Raw genomic sequence first — 15,614 nt, 5'->3', positions numbered from 1 at the left:
AATTCTGGGGAAGGGATGGGCACTTTTTTGTTGTTGTACGCAGGATAGCTGCATCATGTCTGTTGCATTATGTTAGGTGGAACTGTCACCTAGTTATTGTCTTTATTTGGAAATTAAGTACAGTTCAAGAAGATGTAAATGGAGGCCAAGTTGACAAGAGGTGGGCTTGTGGACTTAATTTTACATATCCACTTGACTAGATTAAGGAATATCTGGTAAAGGTATTATTTTGGATGTGTCTCTGAGAGTGTTTCCAGAGATTACTGTGTGAATCTGAGTGGACGAGGTGGGAAGATCTGCCCTCAATGTCTCAGTGTTTCAAAGATAGAATAAGTGAAACCACAGGTGAAAAATGCATGAAATCTCCCTTGCCAAATTGTTCAGTCATGTACGACTTCTGCCTCTTCACACACATCTCCATGTTTGCTTTCAAAAAGCACCCTTCATCAGAGAATAAAAACAATTTGACAATATGTACACCCACTAGGTACACACGAAAAATTTTTTAAAAAACAAAGAACGACAACAAAAAACAATTCAATAAGCTCAACAACCTCCTGAACCAAAAACACTTGCTGACACAGAGGTTCTTCCAGTGTTTTAAAGGATGAACTATTCTTGCTTAGGGATTTGACCGTCGAAGAAGATAGACTTCTTATATTTACCATTAAAGCCAACATAAAGAAACTAGTGCACGCTTCACTTTGGCTAATGGATTACACTTTCCCAACTATTTTTTTAAATCAACAATGATCCAATTTATACCCCTGTTGGATCAGGAAATTCTAAAATTAAAAATTCTAATAAAGTTGCTCATTTATTTATTAATGACTTGCAAAAGTGGAGTACTTTATAAATGCTTATTTGAAGATTTGGTAGACTTTGCAGAAGCAAATGGATTTCAGTTAAATCCCCAAACCATGACAGATTTGGAATTAGGTGCGAGCAAGGCTCCCAAAAGCGAATTTCAAGGTATCACCAATAGCTTGTTTTTCCCATTCAGTCCAATGCATTTGGCAGAAAATTCAGATGGCCACTCGATAGGGCAACCAGGAAAACTTCAGTTTAAAAATGCGTCATTTGTCTGCGTTGGCATTCCTTCCAGCTGATGAAATTCCAGGAGATTTTAAGGAATTAAAGTCACATTTGCCTGAAGGAGGCAGCACAGTTACTCATGGCTTCAAAAATAATTATGTGCATGGTAGGATAAGAAGAAACTTACAAAACTGTGCTGCTGTTAGATCACCAGTATTGTTTCCACCAAATCTGTGGTCTGTGTATAAGTGCATGTTGAATAAATCTCCACATACCCCAAACAACATAGAAGCATGGCTGAACATGGGAAAATTTAATAGGGAGTGCACATGTTGGTGTATATTAAATCATATAAGAATTTCAAAAAGAGCAGTGCCATGTACAAAATGAATTTGAACATATTCCCTGAGAGAAGCCATGTCCTAAAAGAACATAAACAGCTATGCATCATGATGCAAGCCTTCAAAATATAGTTCGTGATCATGAGGCTCGCCAACTTTTGTGGACTACCTCCATGCAATTGCCGGTAATCTATCCCTGTAATTCACTTTTTCATATGTCAAGTTTTCTTTTTAGTTTTTGATAGTGTTTTTTTCTCATTATTTTAAATTGTCAGCTTTATTTGTTACAATTTACTATGCTATGTACTTCATCTGCTCATCATTTCCAATACTGAAGGTATAAATTATGTAACGACTTTTAGAGGTTCTCATTTTGTTTTATGCTTTTTTTTTTTTTGGCAAATCTGAATTCATGAAAGTGCATCATCACAATGTTGACTTTGTGTGTAAGCATTTGGGGTGTAGGCAAAAACACTGAAACTTCCTCAATAAATAAAGAGATGTCTGATTTGTACATGTGCATTTGTGGAGAGATAAATTTCTTGAGATCTCAATTTTTGGGCAACTGCTTATGTGCCCATTGCAAATTTTGACTAATCTTATTAAAAGATTTAGGTTGTGCTTCATAGTATTTCAGATGACCACAGTTACAAAGCGGGTGCACACAATTACCAACCATAGAAATATGCCTTTATACATTTTGGTTTTTGACCTATTTGTGAATATGGTTTGTCTCTTCATAGCTCTTAACCCAAGTGACTGTCATTAGTATACCTGACTGTTTTTGCTTGCAAAAATATTTTATTGCCTATTTTATTGCATAAAGTGGCCCATGAACTGTTCTGTCATGTTTTTGTATGTTTTGAAATAAATTTCTTTTCGAAAAGGTAAATTAATGTCTTTAATTAATTTTTAAAAAACTTTTTTCAGAATTATATTTTTAGGATTTGAATTTCGAGATTTCAACATTTTGGATCATGGGATCTAGGATTTTGGATCACTGGGATTGTGGCCCAAGACTGCTGAGTTAACACATTCCCAATTCTTACCTTCTTCATTCACTCTTTACTTTCAATAACTGGCCCCACAATAGCTCTGTGAAGTAAATGTTAAGAGAAGTAGTGAGGCCGGGCGCGGTGGCTCACGCCTGTAATCCCAGCACTTTGGGAGGCTGAGGCGGGCGGATCACGAGGTCAAGAGATCAAGACCATCCTGGCTAACACGGTGAAACCCCATCTCTACTAAAAATACAAAAAATTAGCCGGGCGTGGTGGCGGGTGCCTGTAGTCCCAGCTATTTGGGAGGCTGAGGCAGAAGAATGGCATGAACCTGGGAGGCCGAGCTTGCAGTGAGCCAAGATCGTGCCACTGCACTCAGCCTGGGCGACAGAGCGAGACTCAGTCTCAAAAAAAAAAAAAAAAAAAGAGAAGTAGTAATATTACCATTTAACAGATGGAAACAGCAAGGCTTAAGAGGCTGTATTCTTGCTTAAGCATGCACAACTTGAATCTTAAGCTCTTGCTCTTATAAAATACTGCAAAAGTTGGAGATAAATAAAGAGAGTAAGAGTCCAAAGGTCTTAAGATCCTCTAGAGGAATAATTTATTATTTGCACAAACATTCGTTGAATACCTAATTTAAGCTGGGTACCATGATAGATGCCAGGAATAAAATAGGGACCACAGGAGATATGGGGCCTTCTTTAGTGGGAGGACAGACGTGACCAAAGAAAACGACATCCCTGAGGCCTGAGAAACAGTCATCATCATGACTGGGGGAGAGTAGACAGGGACAGGAGATCAGAGAAGAAATGCATAGTCGCTCATCTCCATGCATGATATGGTTTGGCTGTGTCCCCACGCAAATCTCATCTTGAATTGTAGTTTCCATAATACCCATGTGTTATGGGAGGGGCCCAGTAGGAGGTAATTGAATCACAGGGGCAGTTACCTCCATGCTGTTCTTGTGATGGTGAGTGACTTCTCACAAGAGCTGATGGTTTTATAAGGGGCTTTCCCCAACTTTGTTCATTCTTCTCCGTGTTGCCACCCTGTGAAGAAGTACGTATTTGCTTCCCCTTCTGTCAGGACTGCAACTTTCCTGAGGCCTCCCCAGCCTTGCAGAATCAATTAAACCTCTTTCTTTATAAATTACCCAGTCTCAGGTATGTCTTTATTAGCAATGTGATAACGGACTAATGCAATGCACAATCAAAATGAGAAGTATTTCCTTTTTCATATTGAAATCATTTCTGCAATTTTGCCCATATTAAGATGTTTTCTTTTCTTCTTAGTGCAGTTCCCTAGGATAATTCTGGACATGCTCTTCTGTAAGCCAGGACGCTCTACCTGTCTCAGTTCAGTACTTATGGAATAACTACTATAGGCCAAGCATTGTTCTGGATCAATATAGTTTGGACCATAAATGTAATTTAAAATTTCCTAATAGCCACATAAGACATACTAAAAAGAAACAGCTGAAATTAAAGTGAATACTATATTTTACTTACCCCAGTATATCCAAATTGTTATTACTATGACAATACTATCATTATAATATGAATACAACAATTATTAATGAAATATTTTATATTCATTTCTCGTATGGAGTTTTTGAAATCCTCTGTGTATCGTGCACTTACAGAACACCTCAGTTTAGACTGGACACGTTTTGAGTGCTTAATGGCTACATGTGGCCAGTGGCTAACATATTGGACAGATAGCTGTGCATTTTATAGCATTGTTTTGGTCAATGACAAATGTTTTGGTTATATGACAGTGGTCCCATAAGATTATACTACCATTTTTTTTCACTACAGCTTTTCTGTTTGAATATATTTAGATATACAAATACTTAACACTGGGTTACAATTGCTTACAGTATTCAGTACAGTCACAAGCTGTACAGGTTTGTAGCCTAGGAATAATGGACTATACCACACAGCCTAGATGTGTAGTGGGCTGTTACATCTAGGTTTACATAAGTGCACTCTTTGGTATTTCAGCAACAGCAAAATCACCTAATGACACATTTTTTAGAATGTATCCACATTATTAAGCAATGCAGGTCTGTATGTCACTTTCACTAGCAACTCATTGGCTAGCACTGGTCTCACTCACTCACACAGGGGCCAGGAAGTGTTAAGGATCTTACATGGAGCCCAGGAAGAGAGAAAACCAGAAATATTTGGTGAGTGGCCCAAATGGACTAACTATACAAAGCTGCCAAAAGACCCTCCCAGGGAGGCTGTACACAGTGGTTCAGCTTGCAATCCTGGCACTTTGGGAGGCCAAGGTGAGAAGATTGCTTGAGGTCAGGAGCTCAGGACCACCCTGAGCAACATAGTGAAACTCCATCTCTACAAAAAATAAAATAGCCAGGTGTGGTGGTGTGTGCCTATAGTCTCAGCTCCTTGGGAGGTTGGATCTCTTGAGTCCAGGAGTTAGAGTCCACAGTGAGCTATGATCAGGCCACTGTACTCCAGCCTGGGTGACAGTGAGACCCGTCTTCAGAAAAAAAAAAAAAAAAGACCTTCTCAAGGAGTCCCTTCTCCCTCCCCCATTTCAGAGGCCTGACCCAGGCTTCTCAGGCTATCTGAGGCCTTCTATCACTGAGAACTTCCTGTTCAGCCTGGCTTCCTCCTTATTCCAGAGTCCACACGTGCAGCAAAAGAGGAGATGTGACCAACCTTGATGGTGTTGTGTTTCCAGGAAGTTCTATGTGGGTTTCCGTGTGTGTGGTGAGGGGGCCTGCTGGGCTTTGTTTTTCCCAGGGTTTCCTCTCCCTTGAATGCTGGATTAGTCTTTGCCTATCAGAAACTGATAAGGCCATGGAAAATGTGAGGCTATGGCTGGAGACCGGAAGAGAGGCCTGGAGGGAGCTGGGAATTTTCCCATCGTCCCAGGAAAAACCTGTCTTGTATCTCCGAGCCCCACCTTTACCCCCAGATTTCAGGGACTCATGCAAGTTTTCCACAAACTGATTTTGTTGCAAAGAAATTGATGAATGAGCTCAAACAGAAAAAGTTGTCATGGAAAACAGCCACTGAGATACTGGTCACTAACCAATCCCTGGCTCCGGGTCAGAGCAGACAGTGGGGGCCCTGAATGGTGGAGAGAGAGGCTTTCCTTTTTCTCTGTATAAACTTCATCAGTGTTCACTTCCTGTCCAGGCTATGGCTCAGCCCTAGGAGGACCTATCTTTGGCCTGGACCCCTCAGGGACAGGACCTGGATCTCAACAATAGAAACCCATTAGTGAATAGTTATCATTAATTTTTGGAGAAATCCTAAGAAATGGAAAAAGCAAGAACAATTTAAAAATAGAGTTTGTGGTGAATTTGAAACACATCTGAAGATGACTTTATGAAAGGGACCTTAAAGATGGGATAAAGAAGTGGCCCTGGGTCAACTCTTCCAATAGAAGAGTTAGGAGGCTTTTCCCACCCTGCTCTGGTTTGAGGATGGAAGGCTGCCATGTGTCCCTAAGTCAGTCACCTGACCATAAATTGTCCCTACCTTGGAGCCACACCATCCAGGCTCAGAAAATATTTGCTTTGGCCCCCTGCAGAGCCCAGCTACTTCTGGAGAGTAGAAGAAACACGCCAGGGGCATGTTTATAAAGCTATCTGATGTGAGCCACTGCTGGCTCACAGGAGATAGGGTATGAGCTCAAAAAAGGCATCTGCTCTGGGTGGACTTAGAGCCTCAATATCAGCTTGGAGCAGGTTCCTTTTTGTTGTTTATTTGAGACAGAGACACCCAGGCTGGCGTACAATGGTGCAATCATTACTCACTGCAGCCTTGAACTTCTGGGCTTAAGCAATCCTCCAACCTCAGCCTCCCGAGTAGATGGCATGTGCAGCATGCCCAGTTAATTTTTAAAATTTTTATTATGAAGAGTGGGTCTTGCTATGTTGCCCAGGTTAGTCTTGAATTTCTGGCCTCAAGTGATCCTCCCATCTTGGCCTCCCAAAGCTGTGGGATAACAGGTGTGAGCCACTGTGTCCAGCCTGAAGCAGCTTCTTCAGCAGGGTTTCATCCACACTCCCTGTCTTGACTGGGCATATTTAGGCAAGTGATCTCCTTCCTAAGTCTGAGCTTAAGCTTTATCCCTTTCTTCAAAATAGAGACCTCGCTCCTCCCACCTGCACTGCCATTGTGAGGCTGCTGCTCTCTGTGCCCCTCCCCCAGGCCCCTTTGCCTGGCCCACTCCTGCTCTCCCTTCACTTCCAGAGGGTGCCTCTCGAGGAGCCTCAGCCCAGGTGCTCTTTGCTCTGCCTGCTCCTGGACTGTCTCCAGCTCCATGCTTGCCCCTTTGTATTGTTATTATCTTTCCCACGAGACAGTAAGTTCTAGGCGGGTGGGAATCCTATCTGCTTAATAGGATCCCTGCTAAAACCCTGGCCCCTAAAACAGTGCCTGGCACATAGTAGGAACTCAATCAAATGGCTGAATTAATGAATGATCAAACTAACGAATGAAGTCTAAACCCATTTGTATTTTTTTCTTAAGGAGCTTGCTGTTCCATAGTTATTAATACAAATGTAAGGATGGCTGGATGAGGAGGCTCACTCCTGCAAACCCCACAGTTTGGGAGGCTGAGGCAGGAGGATTGTTTGAGTCCAGGAGTTGGAGACCAGCCTGAGCAACATAGTGAGTTTTATGGTCTCTACAAAAATTTAAAAATACAAAAATTAACTGGGCATGGTGGTGCACACCTGTTGTCCCAGCTACTTGGGAGGCTGATGCTGGAAGATCACTTGAGCCCAGGAGTTTGAGGCTGCAGTGAGCTATGGTTGCACCCATGTACTCCAGCCTAGAAGACGGAGCAAGATCTCATCTCTAAAAAAACAAAAACCAAAAGCAAATCAAATGGAGGAATGGTTTCTCTTGCCCAGCTGAAATCTCCCAAAGGGCTGGAGGACACAGGGCAGGCCTCCCCTGTCAGACACCCCAAGGTGAGCGTTTCTTCTTCTCCCTCTTCTTTGCAGATAGGTATGTATGGAGGCCTTCCCACTGTGCACACTGAGTAAATATGACCTGCCTTTAGCCAGGATTTGAGCACTTGCCCCTGCACTCCCTGCCCATAAGACAGCCCAGAGCCGGCTCTGGAAGTGAGTGTCCTGGATTCCAATCTTGACTGTGCTATGCCCTTGCTGTATCCTCTTCGGCTGGTTATTTAATGTCACTGGGTCTTGCTTTGCTCATATGTAAAATGGGGATAATAATAGTAGCAATTAATGAGGGTTTCTGAGGATTAAATGAGATCATGAATGTGAAATGATTAGACTGTGTCTGGCACATAATAAGCAATCAATAAATGGCAGCTCTGGTCATGATAATGCTATTATTCCTCATGGTTCCACAATTCCCTCCGGCTGGGGTCTGCTTCTGGTCCTGACCTCAGAGGAGATTTAATGTGGTCATTCATTCAAGTTGTTCAGTCATCATCCTTCAAACAAACCTCTATTGGACTCGTGCACTATGCCTGACTCTTTCTTGGTCTGAAGGATGCAGAAGGACCAGGAAGAGAGGGAGCCTCTGGTCTGAGGTTGGTGTGCTGAGTTCACCACCAGGGCAGCTGAGGGCCTGTGTCTGTCCTCATGTGACTGACCCTTCTCAGCATCTTGGAGACGCCCCTCTAAGAATCCTTCATGGAAGCAGTGACTTCAATATTGATCTATACAATTCATATATTTATTAAATACCAACTGTATACAAGCACTGGAGATGCAGAGTGAGTGAGACAGAGTTCCTGTCCTTGGGACGTTCATATCAATCTGTTGGGAAACAGATTACAAAATTAGAATACCTAGTGTTAGGTAGGAAAAATAATCATAGGTAAAGAGAGTAAAGCAACCTTGGACAGGATGGGCAGGAAAGGTCTCCTGGAGAAGGCCACATCTGAGCAGAGACCTGAATGATGCTTTAAGAGACCATGTGATGCTTTAGGGAAAGGCTGTTCCTGGCAGAGGAAAGGCACACACAAAGCCCTGAGGGAGAGGATGCTTGACACATGCTTCAGAGGTCTCTGACTAGGCCTGTGGTTCGTAACAACTTGAGGAACCCTGGCTCAGTCATCCACATTCCAGGGGAAAGAGGATATTTTTGTTCTTGTTCATCTAAAATGTCACATTACTGTGTTGCAGAATACAGATTTCTTAGTTCCTTTGAGATTCACAGGTTTTGGTCCCCAGGGGACCATTCTGTTTTAAAGGTGACAAATTCCTCACCCACCCCCCCAGCCCACCATCCTTGGGCTTCATATACTGAACATTAAGTTTGGGGCTGCTCTCATGCCCAAACAGAAAATAGGTTTCCACTGTGTAAAACAGCAAAACTGGGTCCACAGTTGGAACTTTCATTTCTACTGACTGGGTGAAACTGATCACTCAATGATTGCTATTGATTGGAAAACCCCTTTGTCCCCTTGGATCTCAGTCTTTGCATCTGCAAAATGGAGCAAATTCTATCTACTGTATGCCCCAGCCTACCTCATGGAAGACACAGGGTCCTCCTATCCCTCTCCATCATTTTTGCCCCCGTCCAAACCACCAACCACAGGAGACTGAGATCTTCCTAAGGTGTAAAGCTGATCTTCTCATCTGCTTTCAAGAGACCTTGGGATAAAATCCTAGAAATCAAAGCTCCTGGACATGATTTTTGAATGTAGTGACCCCATACACTGGTTTGTCTGAGACAGTCCTGATTGGAGTCTATTATCCTAGACTCTGAGACCTAGAGTCATTATTCATGGAGGCCACAACTGCTGTTAGCATTGGAACATTACATCAGGAAGTGATGAAACACTTCATGACTTGGCCCTGCTCACCTCTTTGACCTTTTCTTTACCTCTTTGCAGTCAAACTCTTCTTCCAGCCCACTGTTTTCCCTCTTCCCTCCAAGACATCTCATGTGCTGCTGCTTCTAGTAGACATTCCTCTTCCCCACCATCCCACCCACTTTCTACCTCTTCTCATGGAGCACAGCTTTTTATCCTTCAGAGCAACCACACAAACAAGTCTGCATAATAATCAGCTAACAGCACAATGACAAGATCGAATCCACAGATATCAATATTAACCTTTAATGTAAATGGGCTAAATGCCCCAATTAAAAGGCACAGAGTGGCAAGTTGGATTAAGAAGCAAGATCCAACAGTATGCTGTCTTCAAGAGACCCATCCCACATGCAATGGCACAGCCTTCAGAGTTACAACCCAACCCCCATCTTTTTCTTCACCTAAATCACAGCTTTTCATCCTTTAGAATGGCCATCAGGTCAGTCCCTCTGTTCCCCAAATCCACCACCTCCTCTGTGCCCTACACCTCCATGGATGTCCCCTAACTCACTGCTCATCACAATGCTATCTTAAATATTATGTCTCCCCACTATACTGAAAGTTCCACCAGGACAAAACTACCTGATAATGCTATTTCTCCATACTCTACCCTCAAAGTCAAACCCAGTGCCTGACACGTGTTAGAATGTATATGTTGAATAAAATAAATGGACCTGCTCATTGAATAAGTCTCATGAGGTGAGAGTGCTTGGGGGAAATTCTCAGGAGCTCTGAAAATGGAAAAGGACTAGAGCATTACAAAGGTGATACAGCAGCCACTGTGTGACAGAGGCTTTTATTCTCTTAAGGAAACACAAACACTCCTAAGAATAGCATGTGTTCTGCTAGTCTTGGGAAATTTCAGGGGAGTTACCAAGCTGATTTCAGATAGAGCTCTGGCAAGGGCAAACAAGTCGTAACCTTCTATCCATGCTGCCTCTGGGGGCAGGTCCAGGGTCCCACCACCAGTGTCCTGTTCCAGGGAAGGAAGCCACCATTGTCCCCTGGACCAGGTCAACAGAGTCTGGCACTTCTGCAGGCAGCACCTGCCAAAGCCACTGAATGGGCTTCACCCCTCCCAGTAAGCACAAACATAATTCTGCACATCGCCAGAAATCTCTCTAGAGGCAACCAGCCAATTAAATGAACATTGTTAATGTTTCCCAAAGCTCCAGTCTCTCAGTGTCCACACCAGGGGGACATTGCGTGGGGCAGGGGGAGGGGAAAGACTATTGCAGCATTTATTCCCAATGAAGGAATTGATCTGTGAGGGTGATCTGCACTAATTACAATAAAAAGGTGTAAGATAACAATAGTCAATGTTGTCATAAATTCCCAGGGCATCACAGTTGGAAGCAAATAAATGTGCACAAACATGTGAACACACCAACACTAAGCTTATGGCTGGGGAAAGAAAAGGAAGCTGCTTCCCAGCCTTCCTCTTTCTAGACAAAGGCTTTCTCAGTCTGATTTTCTCTGCCTGGAGGTCCCTGGATACTTGCACCCTCAGTAACACTTCACAGAGGCTTCATTCCTAACAAATAATTAGCTAAAATTGAACCAGGGATTTCTTACATGTATGTCATAGGTCTGATATGAATAATGAGGCAGAAGGTTAACGGTGGGTCAGAGACAGTTCCCCATCTTCCAGCTTATTTATTCAGCGAAATGAGAAATTGATCACATTATTGCGTATAGGGGGAGCCTGATTCATTGCAATCAGCTTGGAATTGGCAGTTTTGACTGTAGGCAATTTGGGGACATTACTTATGCCTGAATAGGCCAGGGAAGGTCATTTATAGCTTGTTAACACCTTTCCAACCTCCAGCATGGCCAGATCCTACTCCCCTACCCTATTTGCCCTGGACCCAGACCAAATAAAAAAAATAGAGAAAAAAATCATAGAGAGATGAGATTGACACTATAAAATTAAAGGCACTATGAGAGATACTCCAGAGGAGGCTTAAAATGTATGTGCACCATAATATACTTTATTTTTACATCCATCCATCTGTCCATCTATCCAGCCACCCACCCATCCCTTGTTTATTCATATGTAATTTACTCATAAACCCACTTCCTAAACACTGTTCACTAATGCAGGATCAACCATTGCATCGGGCACTGTGGTTGCAGAGATTAAAGGATGCCCAGACGAGGCCTGTGACAGCCTCTTCAGAAGGAGGCCAGTGGGTTTCATGCCAGACTTTGGAGACACTGCTAGAATCCAGCACAGTTCCTGGAAACCAGGCAATACTTAGTAAAGGTGGGATGAAGGGAGAGTCCAGAGGACTTGCTGGTGTAATTCGTGCCAGCTAACATTGCTGAGCACTTCCCATGTGCAGGACCTTGTGCTGACAGCAGTGTCACAGGGTTTTAGGCCTGGCTGCAACAGTTGGACTGTAGAGTTAGCCAGGACTGTGGACTCAGACTCTGAGCTTCAGTTTTCTTAACTGTAAAGTGGAGACAATAGTAGAATGTGACTCAGGTGACATATAAAATCAAACACTTGGAAATAGAGTCTGGTGCATTCTAGGTGCTAAATAAATGACAGCTATCATTATTATTATTATCATCACTATAATCAGAATGACTGGAAGACACCTTTGTCTACCCTCTGAGAACTGCTTTTTTTCCCAAATCCTCCAAGTAAAAGAAGGGAGTGAACTGTGGTGTTTTGACTACTTATTGTTACATAATCAATCAACCCAGACCTTAGTGACTTAAAACAACATCAACTATTTATTATCTCTCCTATTTCTATGGGTTGACTGTGCTCAGCTGGGTGGCTCTTCTGCTGGTCTCACTTGGGGTCTCTCATGCAATTGCTGCCAGACAGACACTAGTCTGGGGCTAGAATCTAACTGCAGGCTTAACTTGGATATGGGGACAGGTGGATACCTCTTCACTATCCCACATAGTCTCAAGACCTTACCTCTGTAATCAGGAGAACATGGGGACTAGCATGCCAATGAGATATAGTAGGCTAGGAGCAACATGCTACAAGAAGTTCCATATCTCTGCTCCAGCAAGTAATGAAGGTTGCCTGAATACATAGGAATGCCTTTATTACATGGTCTTATCCTTAAAATCATTAAACACTGCCCTCATCCCAGGAATATACTGAATGGAAAGATGTAGCCTGGCCTGTTTGCACCATCAATATCCTTTTTAAAAGTTTTGTGCCCGGTTCATGTTTGTCCAACAGATTCCGTGTTTTAAATCCTTGGTGTGCTCACTCTCAGGGGATCCCTTGAGCTTCTTTTTTTCCTTCTAGAGGATCACCCTTATTTGCTAAATTCCAGTTGTCTTGAAGCCAGACCCAGCTCTACCATAAGTAACAGACTCACAAACAATGTTCGGCCTCAGTCAGGCAGCTGGTACAAGAAGTGGGGTGGAAGGGGCAGTGAGGGCCAGGGCTGAGACTGTTGGTGGTCTCTACCTTTTTCCCACCTCTTCTCCTGCCATACACACTCACGTGCACACACGCACAGACACACACACACACACAGAGTCATCCTTACTCTCTTCCCCACCCTTTTTTTCTGCCCTTAGAATAAACAAAACTCTTTCATTCTGGGGCTTGAAAGATTCCATAATGAATTGGGCCTCTTAACAGTCTATTTTAATAAAACTCAGCTCCCTGGTTGTATGGAGACCATAAAACATGCAGGTTCCAGCAATAATATGTTTAGTAGCCCTGCTTGATAAAGTGGAAATGTTTGCATGTTTCAAATTATGAGCAATTTAAAGTAGGAAGCTAGCAAGCCAGTTCTTGGGTTATGAAGCTTGACATTGTTAAGCCTTAAGAGAACACATACTTCAAAGTCTCCTGGTCTGAAATATGTCCTGTGCACTGCTCAGCGAGAACCAGCTGGATAAGCCTACAGCTGGCTGGGAGGCGGAAGCCACAGCCTGATGTTATTTGGCCGACGGAGTGTCAACCCTTCAGCAAATATGCAGAAATTTTGTTTGGGAAGATGTTACTTCAAGGAAAGCCCTGCCTGCCATAAGCCCTGCTCCCTTGAGACTTATGCACTCCTGAGCTGCCCATAAACTTTGATTTTGGAGGTAATGGTTTGGCATCACCAAAGAGTTCAAACAAATGCTGAATATTATAGGAGAGATCTTAGTTTCTGGCAGAGGTGAATCTTATCAGTGGTTTTAACCAGACTTTATCTGAATCCCTCTGCTCTGATTTATTTTATATTAGATTTTGTGTTATTTTCATTTGAACAAAAGATTCTTGCAAAGTTCCCCCTGCTCCAGCCATGCTGGGCTTCTTTCTGCCCCTCAAACCTGCTAAGCTTGTGACCACTTGAGAGAATCCTCTTAACTAACACTTGCTGTTCTCTCTGCCTGGAATGTTCTTCTCCCATTTTTTGTTCATTTGTTTGTTTTGTTTTGTTTTCATTTTTATTTTGTATGGTTGGCTTATTCTTGTCCTTTAGCTTTCAGCTTAAATGTTGCCTCTCTGGAGAGGCCTTTCCTCATCACACTAGGCCTCTCCACTAATTTTCTCATGTCTCGTTGGTTTTCTGTCTTTGGGTATCTACCATGATCTGATACTTGTTTTGCTTATTTGTTTGGTTACTTATTTACTGTCCATTTCCCCCAGTAGCATGTCAGCTCTATGACAGCAGCATCATTGTTTCTCTTGTTCACCACTGGGTGGCACATAGTATGTTCTCAATAAATGGTTGTTGGATGGATGGATGGGTGGATGGATGGATGGACGGATGGATGGATGGATGGATGGTTAGATGGATGAATGGGTGGGTGGATGGATTGATGGGTAGATAGGTGGTTGTATGGATGAGTGGATGTATAGATAGGTGGACAGATGGATGGGTAGATGGGTGGGTAAAAGGGGTGGTGGATGGATGGGTGAATGAGTGGGTGGGTAGATGCTTGGATGGATGGATGGATGGATGAATAGATGGATGGATTGATGGCTGGATGAATGGATGACCTATAAGAATTCTTTAAACTTTAAGACTTTGGAATTATGAGTCCTTAGGGGATATGACTTCAGGAGAAGGTGAACCAGATTTGAAAGTTAAGTGCACTGTTTTGACCCCAGTGGTGGCTCTTGCAACAATAGGAAGGCAGGTGAACTCAGGGTTCACTTTTGGGAAGAGGAATTTCCAGCAATGAAAATGACCCCACTTTCTCCTCTTTCAACATCATACTCCTTCAGTTTATTTTCCCATGGTCCAAGATGGGAGATACAATTTCTATACCTTAAAAAAATCTCATAATTGCACCCACCCTAGATTCTCCATCCCTAAGTAGCACCCCCAGTCACACAGGAACAAAGACCAGCCTGTTCTTGGCTAGACAGCCGAGCCAAGCCCAGTCACTGTGTGGTATGCGACCCTGACCGGCTGGCTGAATTCTTCAGCTGATAAGAAGGCTGCATCTCATTGCTGGAAGGGAGCATGCAGATTAGGTGAGGAGACCTCCCTGTGGCTCACTCTGTCACTGCCCTCACAGGGAACGGACCCCCAAGTTCCACAGGGTTTCCCCTTACTCTCCCCAAACCCCAGTTGTATTCTAATCATCCCTTAGTATCCAGGCTGCCTCTCTTTCTCTGGGTATCATTTGACAGCTGGACTTGACCAGTAAAACTAATGATACCTCCATCAAAGGGCCTTGGGGAGGGAGGCAGGCAGTTCAGAATTTAAAAAGCACAACGTAGAACAGCTTTCTGAATATGGGTGCTCTCTCCCTGGGCCCTGCTCCAATTGCCTTTAGTAAACAACTTCACTAGTTTCCCTGCATTTTGCCCAGACACATCCCCAGATTCAGAATGGAGTTTTCCAGGGCCACTGTGTAGCATGAACAAGTTGTACTCCACTCACTTCCAGGGACATTGGGCACAGGAGCACGGTGTGAATGGCATCTTCCTGAAGTTGTGCATTATGGCAGCCCCAGGAAGCCCTGCACAGACATCAGTTTCAGAGACTGGAGGCTTGGAGGCCTGAACAATGACACTTGTACCTGCATGTACCCCCATCATGAAAGATCAGGGTCCTCGTGCATTGGGCTACATTTGGGTTGTTGGCTGTGGAATATTTCTACTGTCAGTTCAACAAAAAGTGTGATGATCACAGTGAAGCTTAACAAAGAAAATGCTATCTGGCAATTAGTAAACCCAAGTCAGCAGGACTGATGTGAAATTTATCATGTTGAGAACAGCACGTTCATTTGCGTGTGACAAATGTTGGCATGTGAATGCCGTGCCCGGGGAAGCTAAGGATGATAGCTGATTTTGTTTTTTCTGCCCCTACAGTTTTAGTTCAGATCCTTTTCTCTGCTCTGGGATACCAGAAGCAAAGGGTGCAGGAAATATACAATTGCATTTTGTGCAGAATAAGTAAGGAAGAGGTCGATG

This window comes from Rhinopithecus roxellana, chromosome 20 (assembly GCF_007565055.1).
Source record: "Rhinopithecus roxellana isolate Shanxi Qingling chromosome 20, ASM756505v1, whole genome shotgun sequence".
Taxonomy (NCBI): Eukaryota; Metazoa; Chordata; class Mammalia; order Primates; family Cercopithecidae; genus Rhinopithecus; species Rhinopithecus roxellana.
This window is presented reverse-complemented; position numbering follows the sequence as displayed.